Below are 22,651 nucleotides of genomic sequence, written 5' to 3' on the forward strand. Positions count from 1 at the left end.
CACCCAGCTGGCTTCAAGTGTAGGAGTGGGGAAACCAACCCAGTTCGCCAGATTAGAGTCCATCACTCTTGTGGAGGAGTGGGGAATCAAACCTGGTTCTCCAGAATATTGTCGAAGGCTTTCACAGTCAGAGTTCATTGGTTCTTGTAGGTTATCTGGGCTGTGTAACCGTGGTCTTGGAATTTTCTTTCCTGACGTTTCGCCAGCAACTGTGGCAGGCATCTTCAGAGTAGTAACACTGAAGGACAGAAAGAAAATTCCAAGACCTGGTTCTCCAGATTAGAGACTACCGCTCCAAACCACCGCTCTAAACCACTACATCACACTGGCTCTCTTGTTGTGGTTTGGTGCAGCTGTTTGTAGTCATGTACTCAGCAGGTGGGAAGCAGCGGCTGCTAGGAGTATAGTAACAGCCTCTGCTACCCAGGTTTGTAGGGTTGCCAGCTCCAGGTTGGGAAATACCTGGAGATTTTAGGGTTGGAGCCTGAGGAGGGTGGGGTTTGGGGAGGGGAGGGACTTCAGTGGGGTATAATGCCACAGAGCCCACCTTCCAAAGCAGCCATTTTCTCCAGGTGAACTGATCTCTGTCGCTTGGAGATCAGTTGTAATTAGGGTTACTAACCTCCTTCACATGAAGCCTTGGTGACCTTGGGCCAGTCACAGTTCTCTTAGAACTCTCTCAGCCTCACCTACCTCACAAGGTGTCTGGTGGGGAGAGGAAGGGAAAGAGATTGTAAACCGGTTTGGTTTTCTTAAAAGGTAGAGAAAGTCAGTCAGCATATAAAAACCTCCTCCTCCTCCTCTTCTTCTTCTTCTTCTTCTGCTGTCAGAAATTGGGCAGCCCTTTCTTGTTTCCAAGCACATTCTGGGTGGCTTGTTTTAGGGCTGCCAACTCTGGGTTGGGAAATTCCTGGAGCTTTTGGGGATGGAGCCTAGGGAAGGTGGAATTTGGGGAGGGGAGGGACTTTAGCAGGCTACAATCCCATGGACACCAACTTTCAAAGCAGGCGTTTTCTCCAGGGGAACTGATCTCTGTCGATTGGAGATGAGTTGTAATTCTGGGAGCTCTCCAGGCACCACCTGGAGGTTGGCAACCCTGTTTGTTATCCTAGAGGCTGAGGGGCAATTCTGCTGCAAGCGATTGGCCATCCCTCAAAGCTGATTCTCTCTGATGGCTGCCAGGCTTTACTATGCACATGGATACATGTTGTGTTCTACTGACGTTAGACCATTGATCTTTCAAAGTCAGTGTTGTTTATTCTGACTCCCTAGGGTCTCAGGTAGATGCTGCCTGCTACCTGAATCTTTCACCCTTTAAAGCTGCAGTTCTATTTGCAGGGAGTTTTTTATGCAAAGGGGCTGGAATCGGCCATCTGCTGTCTTAAGCGGTCCATGCTTGTTCTACCACCCCAACATCCTACTGCCTCATTCCCACGTCTTTCTTTTTCATGTGCAAATGTAGCCTTCCTTTGTGACTAAATCAAAACCAAACAGTGTAACTGTGCATCCCATCACATACATCCCTTTTGTTCATTCTCTTTTTCTTTCCTCCCTTTGCTGGTGTGCATAATTCCATAATGATGCGCCTCATTCCATAATGATACACATGTTTCCATAATGATGTGCATCATTCCATCATGAGGCGCATCTTTCCATAAGGATGCACATCATTCCAGCATGCCCCATGTGCTCTGCTGCTGGCGCTGAGTACATCCCAAGCGCTGGCATAATAACATAGAAACGAAACATCCCGCACATTTGCGGGCAAAGGGGAGGAAAAAGCTCTCGCTCTTCTCCGCACCACAACTTCCATGCCCAAATCTTTTGCGGTGGATGAAAATAGCTGGCGCATGTGGTTGATTCTAATAAACACTTTTTTTTTTTTTTTGGCAGAAATGCATTCAGTGGCAACCCGGGTCACAGGATGATTTACAAAACTGTCATTGTCATATGGTGTTAATTTGATAGCTCGTTTCAAGTGACATCTGCGAGAAACAGTTGGACACGCTTCGGCTTTTGCATTAATTAACTCAAGTTTCTAATTAATTATGCAAAGCCGAAAACAAACAAATAAAAATAGAGGGGAAAATAACCGCGAAAAACCACAGATAAGGTGCTTCAGTCACTGATACCCTTTAGTATGGCTTTGGTTTCCACTGGCAATGGATTTTTTTTTTTGTTCTGCAGTGATGCGCTTAGAGCTTTTCTGTTGGCAGAACCACTGTTTTTCCCAAACCCCCGCTGGATTCCAGTTTATTCCAAGAAAAGTCTTTTTTGTTTGTTTGTTTAGATTTGCGTTGCGTGGGTGTGAGTGTTGAGTGGGACGGGGAAATTATGTTGAACACACATGAACACATGAAACTGCCTTCTACTGAACCAGGCCCTTGGTCCATCAAAGTCAGTATTGTCTACTCAGATCGGCAGCGGCTCTCCAGGGTCTCAGGCTGAGGTCTTTCACATCCCATACTTGCCTAGTCCCTTGAACTGGAGATGCCGGGGATTCCTGGGACCTTCTACATGCCAAGCAGATGCTCTACCACTGAAGCACATCTCTCAAAAAAAGAAGTTATGGAAGTCAAAAAGATACAGGAAAAGGTATCCCAAATGTGTGAAAGGTTGGCTTCCCTGCAACAGAAAGTCAACGAATCGGTGACTTTGCAGTTGAGAAAATGAACTGTTGAGCTGGTCAACTCGGTTCACCAGATTAGCGTCTGCCGCTCATGTGGAGGAGTGGGGAATCAAACCCGGTTCTTCAGATTAGAGTCCACCACTCCAAACCACTGCTCTTAACCATTACACCACGGTGGCTCTCTAACGCCAAGGGATTTGAAGCCTCTGAGCTGTGTGCAGCATCATAGCCCCATCAGACTGGAAAGTCTTTTGCATACGATCAAAATATATTATTGTCAATAAGTGCCGAGTCGGATGCCATGTCCAACTTTCCTTCCTGTGGCTCTCAAGCCCGTGTTGACAGTATTGGCCATGGCTCGGTCACTTCGGTCCAAATAATAAGCAGGTTGTATTGTCTGTTTGTCCAGCAGGAAGTATAATCATGCCAACTGGCCCTGCAGCACCTTGTAATCTTTATAATCGTGTCTGGACTGAACAACTTTAGTAACCCTTTCTATACATAGAGCATGCCTTCCTCTTTAATTTCACCCTGATTCTCTTTAATGAGAAACCTTTGTTTCAAGCACAGCTCAAGAGGAAACTATTTGCCCCAAGAACCCTTTTCAGTTTGTAAATTCTTTGCGGCAAGGATTCCAACGGCAAAGTGTTTGGCATAAGGGATCTGCCTTTTCATTAAGCCATCCAGATGTTAATGCCGTAATATATATATATGCATCACATATTCATGCAAAGGCAGCATAGTATAGCCTGATCTCATCAGCTCTTGGAAGCTAAGCAGGGTTGGTACTTGGATGGGAGATCAACAAGGAAGGCTCTGCAGAGGAAGGCAATGGCCATTTATGCATGGGAGGTTTTGCCGTGGATTTGCCACTTTCTAGATGCACATTTTCCCCATCCGAATTCTCAAAACTCTACGATAAGCCCCCATGCAGAGTTTTGAGAATTTGGATGGGGAAAATGTGCATCTAGAGAGCGGCAAATCCACGGCAAAACCTCCCATGCATAAATGGCCAATGACAAACCACCTCTGATTCTCACTTGCTTTGAAAGACCTTTGCTGGGGTTGCAATAAGTCAGCTGTGACTTGATGGCACATACATACTTAGGGTTGCCAATTGGGAAATATTGTGATGGTTTGGGGGTGGAGCCTGGGAAGTGAAGCATTTGGAGAAGGGAGGTACTGCCGTGGGGTATAATGGCATATCCACTGAGGTCCCTCCCCAGGCTGTACCCCCAACTCTCCAGGAATGTCTCAACCTAGTGTTGGCAATCTTACTTTGCCCTTTGACAGTTTGGCTCTGTCCCATGAGCCCTCAGCTCTGTCCCTGCATACTGGCACTGTGCTCCTTGACCCCAGTGAGTTCCCTCCCTTGATCTCACCTTGGCTGGGTGGGCTGGGAGAGGCTTCATCCATCGTAGGACCAACAAGGACCACCTCTTGCCCAAAAGGGGCATATCTGTCACTGCTGTGTGCAAAGTGTGTGAGAGCCAGCATGGTGTAGTGGTTAAGAGCGGTGGTTTGGAGCTGTGGACTCTAACCTGGAGAACCGGGTTTGATTCCCCACTTCTCCACATGAGTGGCGGAGGCTAATCTGGTGAACTGGATTTGTTTCCCCGCTCCTCCCCTTGAAGCCAGCTGGGTGACCTTGGGCTAGTCACAGCTCTCTCAGCCCCACCTACCTCACAGGGTGTCTGTTGTGGGGAGGGGAAGGGAAGGCAGTTGTAAGCTGGTTTGATTCTTCCTTAAGTGGTAGAGAAAGTCATCATATAAAAACCAACTCTTCTTCTTCTTCCACCATTGATTTGTGTGTGGAGCGGTGGTCTTATTCCGACACCATGGAATGTACCTAAACACATTTATTGAAAACATTTGTACTCCATGCTCCCAACTGAGGCTGTTGAGGTGTATTATACCCGACAACAGTATGTGTGACAGCTACCATGTCATCATTGGTAACCAAAGTAGGTCCGGTACACTCACAGAGTACCCAGATTTGTGAGCAACTGTAGGTACCTGAACACTGGGCTTGTGGCCAGCCGGGAGGAGACACCAGACACCGTATCGTATTGGTGATGGCATGTCGAATTTGCTTTCCAGATTTGATCTTTCTGGATTAGACTTTGCCCTCGTTGGATTGATCCAGATTTAAAGGTGCACCATCATTCAGTTGAAAGCCCCGCGACTGAAAAGTCTGGTCTTTGGGAAATCTCAGGCCCTATGTTTATTTAATTAATTGAATATGTATATTATAAATTTCTGTAATATTTTAACTGTTAGCTGCCTTGGTGGCCCCGACTGGGCAGAAAGGCAGCGTACCCATGTTTTAAATAAGTAAATAAGTTATGATTTGACAGGGAAAAAAGGCTGTGAATGGATTTTAGTCATCATGGCTAAATGGAACTCTTGAAAAATGCTCTGTTCTCACCTCATGGGCTTTTTAGAGGTGGGATGATGGTCTGATCCAGCAGCACTCTTCTTATGTCACCAGCACTGATTTCTGCAAAGAAAACAATGCTGCAAATTTGAGAAGGGCCAAGGTTTGACTGCCTCACTCTTCTCCCTCTAAGGTTGCCAACAAGCCTGGAGAAAAAGGTCCTGTCCTTTTAACGTAGGGATGCCAGCCTCCAGGAGGGACCTGGAGATCCCCCGGAATTACAGCTTCTCTCCAGACTACTGAAATCAGTTCCCATGGAGAAAATGGATGCTTTGGAGGTTGGACTCTGTGGCGTTGTACCCCAGTAAGATACCTGTCCTCCCCAGGCTCCATCCCCAAATATCAAGGAATTTCGCAACCTGGATCTGGCGACCCTACCCCTCATCCCCCACTGGGGACCAGGGGAGACCTGGTAACCCTACTTTAATGTGTGGAAATGGGTCCTTGAAGCTTTTCATGGCATGGAGGTAAAGAACATGACCTGGCAAACTATGCTGCATTCAGCTTCTGCTGAAGGATCAGGACATTTTTCCCTGGGCCAGTTGGCAACCCTGTCTCCCACTGATACCTTGGGGAAGCCTCCTCTCATCTCTGGATCAATTCTGCATTTAACAGATTTTTCCTTTTTATTAACAAGGCAACAAATTAATAGGTTTGGTGTCTTCTGAACTGCTTTGCAGGCATGGTCAGGAGAGGAACTACTGGAAACCTGGAAGGGACTGGGCGCAGTGGGCGGTGTTCAGGGAACCTATGACATTTTGCCTGGGAGAAGGAGCCCAAATTCTCTTTCCTTCTAGGAACTACATAAGGGGGTAGCAATTTTTTTCACTGCTTTATGGAGGAGTCAGTGGTTAAGAGCGGTGGACTCTAATCTGGTTTGATTCCCTACTCCTCCATATGAGCGGCAGACTCTAATCTGGTGAACCGGGTTGGTTTCCCCACTCCTACATATGAAGTCTGCTGGGTGACCTTGGACCAGTCACAGTTCTCTCTGAACTCTCTCAGCCCCACCTACCTCACAAGGTGCCTGTTGTGAGGAGGGGAATGGAAGGCACTTGTAAGCTGCTTTGAGACTCCTTAAAGGTAGGGAAAAGAGGGGTATCAAAACCAACTCCTCCTCCTTCTATACTTACGTGATATCAGAAGCCATTGCTCCAATCACAACCCCCCTCTCAGTCCTATTTGCATCCCTAATAATCAACAAATATCACACTAATGAAGTCATCAAAGACTGCTGTCACTAACAGATTTGGAAGGCCTATAAAGCAAACATGGCATACAGAGATGAGCAGGACCCAGATTTGGAAATACCATTGTGATTTGGGGGTGCACAAGCCCATTCTTGAAAGTACAAGGGCCAGCAAAGCATAAACCTCTGCTCCATAAGGAAGGGCTCTCCTACCTCTCAGCTGCATTTTCACACACACACACTGCAGCCATTTGCGAAATATTTTGACAGGGTTAATATGTCGCACGGAGCAAGGCTCCCTTCTGTTCCACTTCCTTGGTGGCTCATGTCAGCAACGATGGTGTAATATAACTCAATGTGGTGGAACGGGATGAAAGTTTCCCAAAAGATTCATTTTCACAGTTACCAGCCGACTGTGCTCAGATATCACGCCAGTCCTTGTGTTACCTACACGGAAATCTAAGTCCAGTGGATTAACATCGCACACACTGCATCCTCTTTCATCTGTCCAAGGATTTGCATATTCTTCCTCTGATTATCTGGTAATTAAACTAAGTAAGTACATATATACAACAATTACCATGTAACCTAGAGGACCATCTGGACTGGAGGACAAAAATTAACTGTGTGTTTCCTTCTTTGTTCTGCAACGTAGCGGAACTGGCAGTCATTGAGAAGGAATGAGATGTCACATGAAGCTGCCTTATACTGAATCAGATCCTTGGTCTATCAAAGTCAGTATTGTCTACTCAGACCAGCAGTGGCTCTCCAGGGTCTCAGGCAGAGATCTTTCGCATCACCTATGTTATGTATGTAGCAGGAAGCTGGGGTTGTGTTGAGCTTGTGTTCTCGCTAGGCTCCTGACTTGTGTATCCCCCATTGGACCCCGGCAACACCACCCAATCACGGAGTGGGTGGGTGTGGCCACAGGTGGCCGAGCGGGGCATCTGAGCAGGGGTCTGGGCACAGTTTTGCAGTTCCATTCTTGCTCACTCAATAAAGCAGTTGTTGTTGGTACTCCGTCTCTGATCTCGTGTATCACCCACACGGACTTAACAACCAACTTGCCTAGTCCCTTGAACTGGAGATGCCAGGGATTGAACCTGGGACCTTCTGCATGCTGAGTAGATGCTCTACCACTGAGCCACGGCCCCTCTCCAAACTATGTCCAAACTATGACATTCGGTCAGTTGCTTCAAAGTCCCCCCAAAGTCTGATTAATTGAACAGTGCAATCCTAAGCATAATTATACCTTTCTAAGCCCATCGACTTCAACTGACTTGGAAAGGGGTAATTCAGTTTAGGATATCACCGAAAATGCACCTGTCATTCTGTAACATACATAATTTGGTATGTACATCAAGCAGGTGGATCTGATCCACCTTGCGAATGTACATAAGTGCCATCACATGGCGACTGACTTATGGCGACCCCAGCAAGGGGGTTTCAAGGTAAGTGAAAAGCAGAGGTGATTTGCCATTGCCTTCCTCTGAAGAGTATTCCTTGGTGATCTCCCATCCAAGTACCAACCCAGCGTAGCTTCTAATGAGATCTGATGAGATCTGGCCAAACCATGCCACCTTCTAGGGCTGTCGGAAAAAAAAAAATCGGTACAGTTCGGATTCGGCCGAATTTGGCCCTTGTGGGTTCGGTACATGCCGAAGTCCGAACTCCCCCACTTCGGATCCGTTCAATTCGGCGGAAATTCAAAGTTCGGAAAAAAAAATTGTCCGAATAAAGCCATTAAAAACACAATCGCGCCTTTCCGCGGCTCTGGGGGGGCATTTTTGGGGTTAGAGGTCCCAAACTTTCAGCAGAGCTTCAAAGGACGTTTATTGAAAGACTCCCCAAGTTTTGTAAAGATTGGGTCAGGGGGGGCTGAGATATGGGCCCTGAAAGGGGTCCCCCCACCCTTAATGTGCATCTCTCAGCAGAGCTTGCCGCCCACGCACAAAGCTCCCAGTCCCGACAACAGTTTGCAAAGCAACTCAACCTTGTAAAACAACACCTTTGCAACAGGGAAAAACCAGAAGACACACAACTGAAACCTCCCCCCTCAAACCAGGGAGCGAGAGACTCGAAGGGGAACACACACCCCAGGCAGAACCGACGACAGCCCCCTTTGGCTTCCCCCTCCACCCACAGAAACTGCTCCCTCCCCACACACACAGAGACTCTGCTTTCCCCCACACACACACACATACACAGGAGAAAAATGATAGATTAAAGACCCCAAAGGGGTCTTACTGTGGCTGTCTTCTGTTCCATCAGGAGGGGCTGGGGAGGACTTGTAATCCAAGATGATTCCAATTAGGCACGGGACGTTTTGCTCTGGAGAAGATGCACACAGGATCGGCTCGCTGATCCATTCATCCCAATAGGGAAAAGGGGAAAGGGGAAAGGGGAAAGGGGAAAGCCCATATCTGGGGACCCCCTGACCCAATGTTCACAAAACTTGGGGGGTCTCTTAATAACACTGGTCTGAAACTCCGCTCAAAGTTTGGGATCTGCACCCCAAAAAATGCGCCCCCTGCAGCCACGGAAAGAGAAAAGGGGGGGGAGGCGATATTTGTGCCCCCACTGAACCCATCTTTACAAAACCTGGGTGGTATCTTAAGAATAACTGTCTGAAGCTATGCTAAAAGTTTGGGGGCTATATCCCCCAAAAAGCGCCCCCTGCAGCCACATAAATGGAAAAAGGGGGGAGGGAAAAGGGGGAGAGCCCATATCTCGAGACCCCCTGACCCAATGTTTACAAAACTTTGGGGGTATCTTAAGAAGCTTCATCTGAAGCTCCACTAAAAGTTTGGGGTCTGTACCCCCAAAAATGCGCCCCCTGCAGCCATGGAAAGAAAAAGGGGGGAGCCCATATCTCGGGACCCCCTGACCCAATGTTTACAAAACTTGGGGGGTATCTTAAGAAGCTTCATCTGAAGCTCCACTAAAAGTTTTGTGTCTGTACCCCCAAAAATACGCCCCCTGCGGCCACAGAAAGGAGCAAATGTGCACAAGCACCCCACACACACACACGAGGATTTCGCTCTCTCTCTCTCTCTCCCTGGCCGGGCCGCACATCAGCTGATTCCTCCAGTACTCAATCCTGACTGATTGGCCAGAAGAAGACCCAGCTTGCCCACCGATTGGCCGGGGGAGGAGAATGCTGCTTACTGACGGTTATGCTGCTTACTGACGTCCGAATTTGCCGAATTTATTCGCGAACTCCCGAACTCGCTGAATTCGGCCCCCCCGGTTGCCCGCCAGTTTTGAGTTCGGTTCCTCCCGAACTAAAAACCACCGAATCAGGGGAAATTCGGCTGATTTTCAGTTCGGGCCAAACCGAATTGACAGCCCTACCACCTTCCCTTCTAATCCACTTTAGAGAGCTTTATATCAACAAGGGTGATTGTCTCTTGCAGATTATCCCAGGTTCAGTTCCTGACATCACCAGACAGAGAATCTTGGCCTCTCGTTAAAGAATTTCAGATTGCTGGTATTGTAGAAGACACCTTTCCTTCCAGAACACCAAAGAGCTACAGCTTGTTACAGCAGATAACACAAAGGCTAGGGTGGCTGGCTCTGGGTTGGGAAATGCCTGGAGATTTTCAGGGTGGAGCCTGAGGAGGGTGGGGTTTGGGGAGGGGTGGGATATCCCTTCCCCAAACCCTAATGGGGTATCATGCCATAAAGTCCACCTCCCAAAGTGGTCATTTTCTCCAGGGGAACTGATCTCTGTTGCCTGGAGTTCAGTTGTAATAGCAGTACATTTCCAGCTACTACCTGGACGTTGGCAACCCTAGCAAAAGCCAGTGGCTTGACTTGGTACAAGGGAGGTTCATATGAATTCAGGGATACAGGCAGACCAACCTGGAAATCATCTGCTGGAAAATAGCAAGAGGGAAAAAAAGATAGCTTGGTGGGTGAGCCAGTGAAAACGAGGTCCCCAAGATCATTAAATAAGATCTCCTCCATGGAATCTTTAAAGTGATCAGATTTCTCTCGGAGGACATTTCTCTTTGGCTGAGAGCCACGTTCTACAGTTTTGGAGCTTTGTTTCCCATTAATTAGGATCAAATAAAGGAAATATATAGCCTCTTTCTCCTCTCTTTTCTTCTTCTTTTTGTTTGTTTGTGTGTGTCTTCCTCCTCCCGAGGAGTTCAAGCAGCAAACAGCCGTATGAAGAATGTTGTCTGCTCGGCTTTGGCAGGCAGTACTTCATGCAAGTTTCATGACCGCATTTACTTTTAATTGATCCTGCAGCTATGCGCCCCTTATGGAGTGTTTTAAATCAATGTCAGCCATAAAGTGGTACTAAATTGTACGACATCCTTCCACCCCTCCCCTCGTTGCAGTTAAAGATAACTTATTTATGAGGGCCTGAAGAATACCAAGAGGGCATGAATGTAAATATGATTTAAATATATATATTTCTGACTTCTTTGTTGGTTTGGTTTTTTCTTGGGTAGATCCAGCAGTGTAAGGGCTGGGGTTCGTTCTCTTGATGACTAAGTTGGTGGGTCCCAGCTGAAGGGCAGGGTAGACCAAAGGAAGTCCTTCTTTACTCAATGAGTAATTGAATTGTGGAATTCCTTGCCAGTGGCAGTAGTGATGGCTATGAGCATTTTTTTCCTGTCAAATAGCAGCTGACTTGTTTCAAGAGTCTAACAGAGGTGATTTGTCTGCCTCTGCATAGTAACCGTGGACTTCCTTGGTGGTCTTCCATTGAAGAAGAAGAAGAAGAAGAGTTGGTTTTTATATGCCGCCTTCCTCTATCACTTAAGGGAGACTCAAACTGGCTTATAATCACCTTCCCCTCCCCACAACAGACACCCTATGAGGTAGGTGGGGCTGAGAGTGTGTGACTAGCCCAAGGTCACCCAGCTGGCTTCATGTGTAGGAGTGGGAAAACCAATCCCGTTCACCAGATTAGCCTCCGCCGTTCATATGGAAGAGTGGGGAATCAAACCCGGTTCTCCAGATCAGAGTCCCCCACTCCAAACCACAACTCTTAACCACTACATCACGCTGGCTAAGCCCTGCTTAGTTTCCGAGATATGATGAGATTGGGCTAGCCTGAGCTATTCAGGTCAGGGCCATGAGCAAACATCGCCTGAAAAGGAGATAGACAGATTTTTGGAGGATAGGCCTATCAAGGTCATGGTGACTAAAGGGAACCTCCACATCCAGAGGCAGTAAACCTCTGGATGCCAATGCTAGGAGGAAACATTAAGGTTAGACCTTGGTTTCAATTCCTTGTTTATTGGCCTTCCAGGACAACAGGTTGGCCACTGTGTGAAAAAAGAATCCTGGACTAGATTGACCACTGGTCTGATCTCTCAGGCTCCTCTTAACTGCTTATGAATGGATGTTTTGTCTCCATCTGAAAGCATTACCCTGGCTCCCACTTTGGATCCTGGAATGCCTGGGACAATGTTGTGGGTATCATGGGTATAGTGTTGTGATGTGGCTCCATTGTTAGACTAGGATTTGGGAGACCCAGGTTCAAATCTCTGCTCTGACATGGAAGCTTGCTGGGTGACCCTGGGCCAATCACACACTTTTGGCTTAACCTACCTGACAAGATTGTTGTGAGGATGAAATGGAGGCGAGGAGAATGATGTCAGCCCCCTTGTGCCCCCATTGGGAATAAGAGTGGGGAATAGAGGAAGTGAATATATAAATATATAAAGTAAAAGATGTTTATTTGAGACTTTATTGACAACATTTACTAGCCGCCTTTCTTCTTTATGAAACTCAGGGCAGCTTACAATAGAAATATTTTAAATAAATAAAATGTATGAAATAAACAACTTATTAAATTGTTAAAGTTTTATTGAACACATGAAGCTGCCTTCTACTGAAACAGACCCTTGGTCCATCAAAGTCAGTATTGTCTACTCAAACTGGCAGCGGCTCTCCAGGGTCTATTCGCCACCAGCGGGAGGTTTTTGTGGCGGAGCCTGAGGAGGGCGGGGTTTGGGGAAGAGAGGGACTTCAATGCCATAGTGTCCAATTGCCAAAGCAGGCATTTTCTCCTGGGGAACTAATCTCTATCGGCTGGAGATCAGTTGTAATAGCAGGAGATCTCCAGCTATTACCTAGAGGTTGGCAACCCTATGGACAATGCTGAGCCCTTTACTTGCTGATCATAAGTTCCCTTCTCCAGATCTGCAACAGAAGATAGAATTCCCATTCTTGGTCACCCAACATAGTCTTAACCTTCATCCTGTTGTACTTGGGAGGGACCAAGGATAAGAGGGAGTCCTCTTTTCTAAAAGGAGAAATATCAATATTCTCGCCATCGTTTCCTGCATGCTACCTTGCCACTTTAGATTCGTTTATCAATTACCTGGTTAAAGGAGGAATCAAGAGAGCATATGGTGGTATTAATGACATCTTATTATGCAGCTGCAGGAAACCCGAAGCACCCGAGTATCTTCCATCTCGTATTACTCAAGTATGTAAGACACCAATATATAATTCATGCATGCATTATAATGAAGTGTAGGGAAAGAATGCTCTGTAATCTTTGAAACATTTACATTTCCTCTCCCCCCCCACTTTTTGTTTCTCATGGGAAGTAAGAGTAGAGTCTGATGGAAACCTCTACTTCCTGCTGAAGCTGCCGATCCCACAGAGGTTCTGAGGGACAGAATTCAGTGGCAGAGCAGAAAGTGCGCACAGAGTGGGGTTGAAGGATCTCAGGTGGATGGACTGGGAAGAGTTGTAGCCTTGGAGAACCGCTGTATGGAGCAGAACAAACTAGATTTTCCAGGCCAAGATCTCAGCATAAGGCAGCTATACTCATTCATATGCCCCTGAAGATGCATCTGAGGCCAACACCATGGAAGCAGGGCCAATGTTAAAAGAAAATGTTTCTTCACCACGAAGTAGAATGGGCTATCAAGTTGCAACTGACTCATTGCATCCTCATGCCCAGGGGAGTTTCAAGACAAGAGATGAGCAGAGTTGGTTTGCTATTGTCTTCCTCTGCATAGCAACCCCAATCTTCCTTGGTGGTCTCCCATCCAAGTACTGATCATGGTTGACCTTGCTTAGCTCCTTGGCTCTGACAAGCTCAGAATAAGATGGGATATATGGTCCATTTGAATAACAACATAAACCATTAGCTTAACCCCCCAAAAAGATACATTAATGGAGGGAGGATCTGTTAAATGGAACTTCCATGAAAACACATGGAGTTGCCTTATACTGAGTAAGAACAGATTCACATTACAAATAATGATCCCCCTTAACTTCCCAGTCTATTTCTCCAGAATTTTTCTGATGATATGAATGGGATGGAGGAAGTGAGAATCTAAGAGGCATCTGATGAAATTGGTGGGCAGTAGATTCAGGACAGAGAAGAACAAGGGCTCTCACGCTGCATAATTAACTTGTGGAACTCACTTCTACTGGATTTAGTGATGGATGCTAGCTGATCTGGCTTTCAAAAGCAATTAAATTCATGGAGGACAGGTCAATTGATAATGGTTAGCATGTTGTATTGGTTAAGAGCAGCGGACTATAATCTGGACTGGATTTGATTCCCCACTCCTCCACATGAGCAACAGACTCTAATCTGGCGAACCGGGTTGGTTTCCACACTCCACACAAAGCCTGCCAGGTGAACTTAAGAACATAAGAAAGGCCCTGCTGGATCAGACCAAGGCCCATCAAGTCCAGCAGTCTGTTCACACAGTGGCCAAACAGGTGCCTCTAGGAAGCCACTAACAAGACGAGTGCAGCAGCACCATCCTGCCTATGTTCCACCGAACCCAAAATAATAGGCATGCTTTTCTGATACTAGAGAGAATAGGTATGCAGCATGACTAGTATCCATTCTAACAGCCATGAATACCCCTCTCCTCCATGAATATGTCCACTCCCCTCTTAAAGCCCTCCAAGCTGGCAGCCATCACCACATCCAGGGGCAGGGAGTTCCACAATTTAACTATGCGTTGTGTGAAAAAACACTTCCTTTTATCTGTTTTGAATCTCTCACCCTCCAGCTTTAGCAGATGACCCCGTGTTCTAGTATTATGGGAGAGGGAGAAAAACTTCTCCCTGTCCACTCTCTCCAAACCATGCATAATTTTATAGACCTCTATCATGTCTCCCCTCAGCCTCCTTCTTTCCAAGCTAAACAGCCCTAAGCATCTTAACCGCTCCCCATAGGACAGTTGCTCTAGTCCCCTAATCATTTTGGTTGCTTTTTTCTGCACCTTCTCAAGCACTGTAATATCCTTTTTTAGGTGTGGTGACCTAGTCACACTTGGGCTAGTCACAGTTCTCTCCGAACTCTCTCAGCCCCACCTACCTCACAAGGTGTGGGCAAAGGAAGGGAAAATGATTGTAAGCCAGTCTGAGACTCCTTAAAGGTAGAGAAAACCAGGGTATAAAAACCAACTCTTCTTCTTCTAGATGAACCTCTATGTTCAGAGACAGTGGGCATTTTCACACATGCTGAATAATACACTTTCAATCCACTTTCAATGCACTTTGAAGCTGGATTTTAATGTGTGAAACAGCAAGATCCACTTGCAAATGATCGTTAAAGCACATTGAAAGTGGATTGAAAGTGCATTATTCAGCATGTGTGAAAGCACCCCGTGTGCCTCAGATTATCAGTGGTTGGGGAAGGCAGTACTAGAAGAAAGCTTTGGTCTGCATGCCCTGCTTGTTGGCTTTTTGGAAGATCTGACTGACCCCAGTGAGAAACAGGCTACTGGACTCGATGGACTCTTGGCCTGATCTAGCAAGGACAATAGGTCTAAAGGAAAAACGGACTCTTAGCAACTCAAATAACACAGGATCATGACGATTCCCCCTCCCCTCCACGTCGCATTAAAAGGGCTTTGTTGTTATGCTTTCTCCCCCTTCAACAATAAGAGCTGATAGTTGGAAATATGTCTTTTGGGAAAGTGACACCGAGATGAAATTCAGCTGCCAGACTCGAAGTTTGATCTCGTTTGGAAAGCAAAATATATTAGAGCAGTGATTGGAGGGAAGGAAATATAGATGTCAACCTGGTGACACGGAGCAATCTATTTTGCCAGAGTGCTTGTATTTTCCTCTAGATTTTTGTATTTCTCAGGAAAGGGGCAACAAAAGAATTGTGCTCGCTGCTAATTAATGACAAGCTGGTAAAAGCATCTATTCATTGTTCCATTTATTTATTCATTTCCAGCCGCTAACAGCCCTGCTCTGGAATGAATCAATGTCATTTGCACAATGCTGTCACCCCTATTGTTTCTTTATCATCCCTGCATTTTCATAAATTGGAGGTGTTGATCCCTTAATGGCTTCATTCCCCGAGCTTCCAAATGGGTGCAAAGCGGTAATCCGCTCCCCCAATAATTGGTGTGTACAAAATTGCACCTGTAAACTATATTTACCTTTGGACTAGAACTCCTTTTCAGAACATAACTCGTTTTGCATCAGATAATGCACTCAAAGTTGCATTGGAATTACGCTGATTTGTAGACACTCTGGCCAGTGTGGTTTAGTGGTTAGGAGCAGTGGATTCTAATCTGGAGAACCGGGTCTGATTTTCCATTCCTCCACATGAAGCCTGCTGGGCCAGTCCAGACACCCTCAGCTTCACCTACCTCACAAAGTGTCTGGTGTGAGGAAAGGAAGGGAAGGTGATTGTAAGCTGGTTTGAGACTCCTTTCAGTAGAGAAAATCAGCATATAAAAACCAACTCTTCTTCTTCTCTCTTGACACAAGCAAATGATTATGAGTGTTTGCTGGTTGCCTCTTACTTCCTACTTTTACCATAGATCCAATATTCAAAGATGCTCCACTCATGAACTGTGAACCCTTCCCAAGGGTTTTCTTCTGCTTCCAAATCTAATTGCTTGATTGCCTTTCCCTCCCCAATCAGGGTTCTTAAATTCGCAATAGCTAGGGTTGCCAGGTCCCTCTTCATCACCGGCAGGAGGTTTTGGGGTGGAGCCTGAGGAGGGTGGGGTTTGGGGAAGGACTTCAATGCCATAGAGTCCAATTGCCAAAGGGGCCATTTTCTGCAGCTGAACTGATCTCTATCAGCTGGAGATTAGTTGTAACAGCAGGAGATCTCCAGCTAGTACCTGGAAGTTGGCAACCCTAGCAATAGCTCACTTTGCCACCTGCTTCTGCTAATGTTGATGGGAATGGATGTTGGACTGGGGAAAGACACCCAGCCTTAGACTCTGGGACATGGTTTGGGTTGTCCAGGTCCTGAGGCTACAACTAAGCTCAGGCGGCTCCACCTCTCTTGGTTCAGTTGCTGAGTTGCCAGCAGAAAGGTGATATAGTAGGAGCAGTGAGAAAAGTCGAGAATTGTAGCAGGCTTGGGAAAGAGGCCAGCCGGTCAAATAAATGGATTCCCCAATGTGCTTCCAATGTAGGAACAGCCTTGCAAGAAGATCAAGGTTTGGCAAGGCCCGCAACCCTCTGGCACGCGGCGGGCAAACAGCCGCAGGGAGCATCTGCCGCGGTTTGGGCTGCTGCGTCTTTTGTTGAGGCCTTTGCTTTGACTTTTGCTAATCGCCCATTGTTCTAGTTGGAAGAGCCCAATTAAGGACCAGGCTGATCGTCAGACACCTCCCATTGATCCAACGCAAAGAGGTCACATGAAATACCACCGCATTAGGAAGCAATAAGCAGGAATTAGAGGCATACCAAGAGACTCCCCATTAGAGGCGAGCAAAAAGGCCAAGTCACAATTAACTGGGGTTAAAGAAAAATTATTTCGTAAATCTTACCAACTGTGAAACATCTGCCGTGACTAAACAAACACTGGAGAGGGGCTGGTTGGAATGCCCATCTGGCCAGGGTGGAAGGCAGAGACCCAGCAAAGGCGGACTGTTGTGGTATGAAAACGAGAGGACCACGGAGAGAGAAGAAGGGGGCATTTTATTGTGCACTTGAAACTCAGGATTCCGGTCTTTCTTTTGTGGATAAAAAATAGATCCTGCCAAATGCTATTGTGAATTTTTCTATTCAGATGTCAAAAGCGCTGATCGTAGATGATTCCTAGGAGTAATTCAAAGGCATTGCGATTAACCGTTTCCATATTGCTTGACACATCTCCATTTCTCCTGGCATGTCTGCTCTGCCTTCTGCTTTGGAAGGAGCCGTCACTGCAGCTAGCCGGTTCGGAGGCAACAAATCATTCAATATAACAAATGCAATAAAATCAATATCCCGGGCTTCATTTGAGCCAGGGTTCAGCTGTGCTCAACTCTGGTATCTGTTATCAATGCCAAGACTCCCCCCTGGAAAATAGGAAAAGGTGCCAAAGATGAAAGGTCCCTTGAGTGGGGGTAAGGAGTAGGGTTGTGTGTATTGATAAACCCAAATCGAAAATAAACCTGAAAGCCATTTTGGCAATATTCAGGCTTCAGTTTTACTGGATACCAAAACCTGGCAATAAAGCTGAAGCCGAATAGCCAATCTCCAAATCAGCCAAATAGGTATTTGGCTTTTTTCAGCTTTGGCTTTCACCAGGCTTTTCCCTATGAGAATTTTTTGGGAGGTAGAGTCCCCAAATTTTCAGGGTAGCATCAAGGGATTCTCCTTTTCATGAAGTCCAAAGTTTGGTGAATATTGGGTTAGGGACACTGATTTTATGGGGTCCAGAAGGGGTCACCGCCTCCTCCATGGATGGTAAAGTTTACAGTGTTTTTCTAAGGGGAATGGGGGCTACCCTTTCAGGACCCCATAAAATCAGACCCCCAACCAAATCTTTACCAAACTTTGGAGTTCATGCAAGGAGAGTCCCTCGAAGCTACCCTGAAAATTTGGGAACCCCATCTCCAAAAATGGCCACACAGGAGCTTCAAAAATAATCCCCATAAACTATAATGGACCTGAATTTTTTGGGTGTTCGGCTTATTCTGGATGTACTGAAAAAAATTGGGCCCAATAAACAGGAACCCGAATCTACCAATTTTTTTTTTGCATGACCCTAGTAAAAAGCAATTCTCCAAACACTGAGGAACTTGCACTCAAGAATGAAAGACTTCAGAATCAGAAACTCGAATTAGCAACTGGACTCTATGGCATTGAAGTGCCACCCCTCCCCAAACCTTGCCGTCCTCAGGCTCCACCCCAAAAATCTCCCACTGGTGGTGAAGAGGAACCTGGCAACCCTAATTAACCTATCATCTCCTGAAGCCGTTCCTTGGTGCCAATGGCTCAGCGTCCATTTCGGCAAGAGGTGTAAAGCAACAAATCGCTTGGGTTGTCAGAGAACCGTGCCCAGAGGGGCAGTTAGGATCGAGAGATTATGAGGTGAGCAACAGGGAGCCAAAAATCCAGCGAGCCACTTGAGCAGAGAGTGTCCTCATAAATATCCAAGCCGGCAAGGGTGCGTGTGTATATTTTATGCTGATGCGCCCATACATTATCCCCTAAGTGTTTAGTCAAGCGTTTGGGCCTTCCCCGCAATCCATTTATCTGCATACGGAGAGCTGTGGCCGGGACGGCGCTTTAGGAATGCGCGTGTGTTTTCCGTCACCGTTTATATTCCCATATCTATAATTCATGAGGCAAAGCAGGCCCTTTGCGAGTGTTGCCATAAAGGTTTGAGCTCGGCCTGGCAACTGCGAATGCTCATCCTCGCCATGCACAGAATCCAAATGCGCCCACTTTCCCCCCAATACATCACGCTCAAAGACTGTTTGGCCATGATATTATCCAAATATTATTAAAACTTTGAACCCTGTCCTCATAAATTAGGGCAAAATGGCTTCAGAGCCATTAGGCCGGGAGGATGTATGGGTTCCAGTTGCTTGGGAGCAATTATGTTCTTAAAAGGAAGCGTGGCTTAGCATTCGACTGGCTTTAAAAAAAAAATGGGGGAAGGAGAGACAGAGGAAGACAGAAAGGGAGAGAAAAGGGCGTTCTCGTTTGTTCACTGCTCTCGGCGCAATGCACAGCCCCGTTCACGCAGGTCAAACCAACCTTACAGTGGGACAATTATCTGCCCAGAGAGACCAAACATCTGTTATTGAGTACATGGAGGCATGGCTTCAGTATGCTCACAGCCTCGTCCACTTTGCTGGCTTGGCTGACGGCAACGTACTTCAAACACTTGGCTGAGGCTACGCAGCATCCCCCGTTTGGATCCTGACTTCAGGCAGAGGGCCTTTGGAAACACGCGGTTCCTCTTCGGTGACTCCCCCATGCCAGGCCCTAACATTCGAGCTGCGCAGGGGTGTCCCCCCCCACCTAGCCCACTCTTTCGCAATTCATTTTTGCTACATTCTTACGCCTTCATAAGTTACCAGCTGAAGGGTATTGCAGAGATAAAGTACAGTGCTAAACCACAAGGTCACTCAACTTTCGGTGTTAAGGAAACAAATCTTCTTTGAAGTTTTACGGTTCTCACATCAGAAAGTTTGATACCGGAGTGATTTCCTGCAACAGCCTGACGTGTGAAAAGATTTAATGGATGCAGAAATCATTATTTTTATGTTCTTTATTAAAATGGGGGGGGGAACTTTGTCAAGAAAGCAAATCAGTCGACATCATAATGTAGGGTTGCCAGCCTCCAGGTTGGGACTGGAGATCTCCTGGAATTATAACTTATCTCCAGGCGACAGAGATCAGTTCCCCTGGAGCAAATGGTTGCTCTGGAGGATGGACTGGGTGACGTTATAATCTGCTGAGGTCCAATCTGCTGAGGCTCCATCCCCAAATCTCCAGGAATTTCCCAAACTGAAGTTGGCAACCCTATTAGAGATATGAGTTACAGCCAGATGGGCTTAGATCAGTGGCCATGTAAAGATGATGTAATACTAAGGATAACTACTCAACAGTAAATGTCATCAGACTCCATAGAACGTCTGAGCAAACATGCATGGAATGTATGTATTTATTTATACCACATTTTCTCCCCAATGGGGACCCAAAGCAGCTTACATCATTATCCCCTCCTTCAATTTATTCTCACAACAGCCCTGTGAGGTAGACTAGGCTAAGAGCATGTGATGGGACCAGGGTCATGCAGCAAGCTTCTATGGCAGAGTGGGGATTCAAACTGGGGTCTCCCAGATCATAGTCCGAACCATTGTACCACACTGATCTGTTAAGTTCTGTACTGAAACATCAGGAGAATGATCAGATTTGTGGACACCAGGACAGTGGCACTGGGGTTGAAGAAGAGGGTGGGGGATGTCAAGATTCTCAGGAAGGTTCAGAGGTTGGCCTTGGGAACTCCCTGCCACAAGACTTCTAATTTTTGCCCATTTCCGATTGAAGAGTATTCTTTTTCAGAGGGCTTTCATGGTACACCCTGTTGTTGTTTCTTTTTAAAATGTGCTGCAGACCCTTCAGCTATATCTTTGGTTTTCTTCCTCTGCCTTGGATGCTGATGATTTTGAGCTGTCTGATTGAATTGCCTGGGGTGCTTTTACTGTTTTATACACTTTCACTGCCACTTGGTGTTGATTTTAAAATACAACTAACTACTGCTTTGTTTCCTAACTGCAGTGGAAGCTCTTCTGGTCAGAAGGTGCAGAGCGGACATCTTCATAATAAAACAAATAAAATAACAAATTCAAGATTATATTCCAATCTCCACCCCCTTTATTTATTCAAAACACTCTCCCACAACATTCCTCAAGTGGGCTCAATGTTGTTTATAACCTTCCAAAATAATAGAAGCAGCACCTGTAGCTTTAAGAAACCAATAACCTTGTTAGATATTGCTAGGCAACCACACAGTATCACCAGCCTTCAAACCATAGTTTCTGACTGCAGAAGGCAGGGGAGGAGGCAAGACCCTTTCCAGGCCCTTTTTTGGGAGGGAGGACTCACTGGGGCCAGAAACCAGAAAAATCTGAAATCTGAAAAAAAATACATGGTGGGGGAAGGTTTTAAACATTGTACTTTGAAAAAATATCTCTTCTGTATGCTTTTTTTGGTACCTCATAACAACGTTATCAATGTCAACCACTCAGGCCTCAAACTCAGCAGTTCCCCCACACTTTTTTTCCTGAAACTCTCAGGGAAGGGAAAGAAGAAACAGTGAAGGAGGGGTGAGATGTCCCCCCACCTCCTTGGGGGTCCCCTGCTTGTATTTTCCTATTCCTGAAATGGGAATGGTCATGTGACAATTTTCTTTTTGGGGGACAGTAGGGTAAAAGAGTGCTTTCAGTGGGACACTGTACCCAAAAGCCTGTCTACAGCCATGTGGTATCTGTTGAGGTTTTAGGGTTGCCAACCACCAGGTAGTAGCTGGAGATCTCCTGCTATTATAACTGATCTCCAGCTGATAGAGATCAGTTCACCTGGAGAAAATAGCCGTTTTGGCAATTGGTCTCTATGGCATTGAAGTCCTTCCCCTCCCCAAACCTTACCCTCCTGCCAGTTATGAAGAGGGACCTGGCAATAGGGCTGTCAATTCGGTTCGGCCCGAACTGAAAATCAGCCGAATTTCCCTTGATTCGGCGGTTTTTAGTTCGGACGGATCCGAACTCAAAACTGGCGGGCAACCGGGGGGGCCGAATTCAGCGAGTTCGGGAGTTCGGCGAATAAATTCGGCCAATTCGGCCGTCAGTAAGCAGCATAACCGTCAGTAAGCAGCATTCTCCTCCCCCGGCCAATCGGTGGCCAAGCTGGGTCTTCTTCTGGCCAATCAGTCAGGATTGAGTGCTGGAGGAATCAGCTGATGTGCGGCCCACCGGGGAAAGAGAGAGAGAGAGGGAAATCCTCATGTGTGTGTGAGGGGGTGCTTATGCACATTCGCTCCTTTCTGTGGCTGCAGGGGGCGCATTTTTTGGGGTACCGACCCCAAACTTTCAGGGGATATTCAGACAGGTTTTTTTAAGAGACCACCCAAGTTTTGTAAACATTGGGTCAGGGGGTCCCAAGATATGGGCTCCCCCCCTTTTTTCTTTCCATGGCTGCAGAGGACGCATTTTTGGGTGTGCCGACCCCAAACTTTCAGCGGAGCATCAGACTAGGCTTCTTAAGATACCCCCCAAGTTTTGTAAACATTGGGTCAGGGGCCCCCGAGATATGGGCTCTACCCCTTTTTCCTCTCCCCCCTTTTCCATTTTCGTGGCTGCAGGGGGCGCTTTTTTGGGGGTTCAGCCCCCAAACTTTTGTCATAGCTTCAGAGAATCCCTCTTAAGAGACCACCCAAGTTTTGTAAAGATGGGTTCAGTGGGGGCTGAAATATTGGCTCCCCCCTTTTCTCTTTCCATGGCTGCAGGGGGCGCATTTTTGGGTGTGCCGATCCCAGACTTTCGGCGGAGCTTCAGTCAAGGCTTTTTAAGACATTTTGTAAACATTGGGTCAGGGCCCCCCGAGATATGGGCTTTCCCCTTTCCCCTATTGGGATGAATGGATCACCCTCGAGAGATGCATACATATGGATCTTATATTGGATACAAATGGAATC

Source organism: Euleptes europaea, chromosome 17 (assembly GCF_029931775.1).
Source record: "Euleptes europaea isolate rEulEur1 chromosome 17, rEulEur1.hap1, whole genome shotgun sequence".
Taxonomy (NCBI): domain Eukaryota; kingdom Metazoa; phylum Chordata; class Lepidosauria; order Squamata; family Sphaerodactylidae; genus Euleptes; species Euleptes europaea.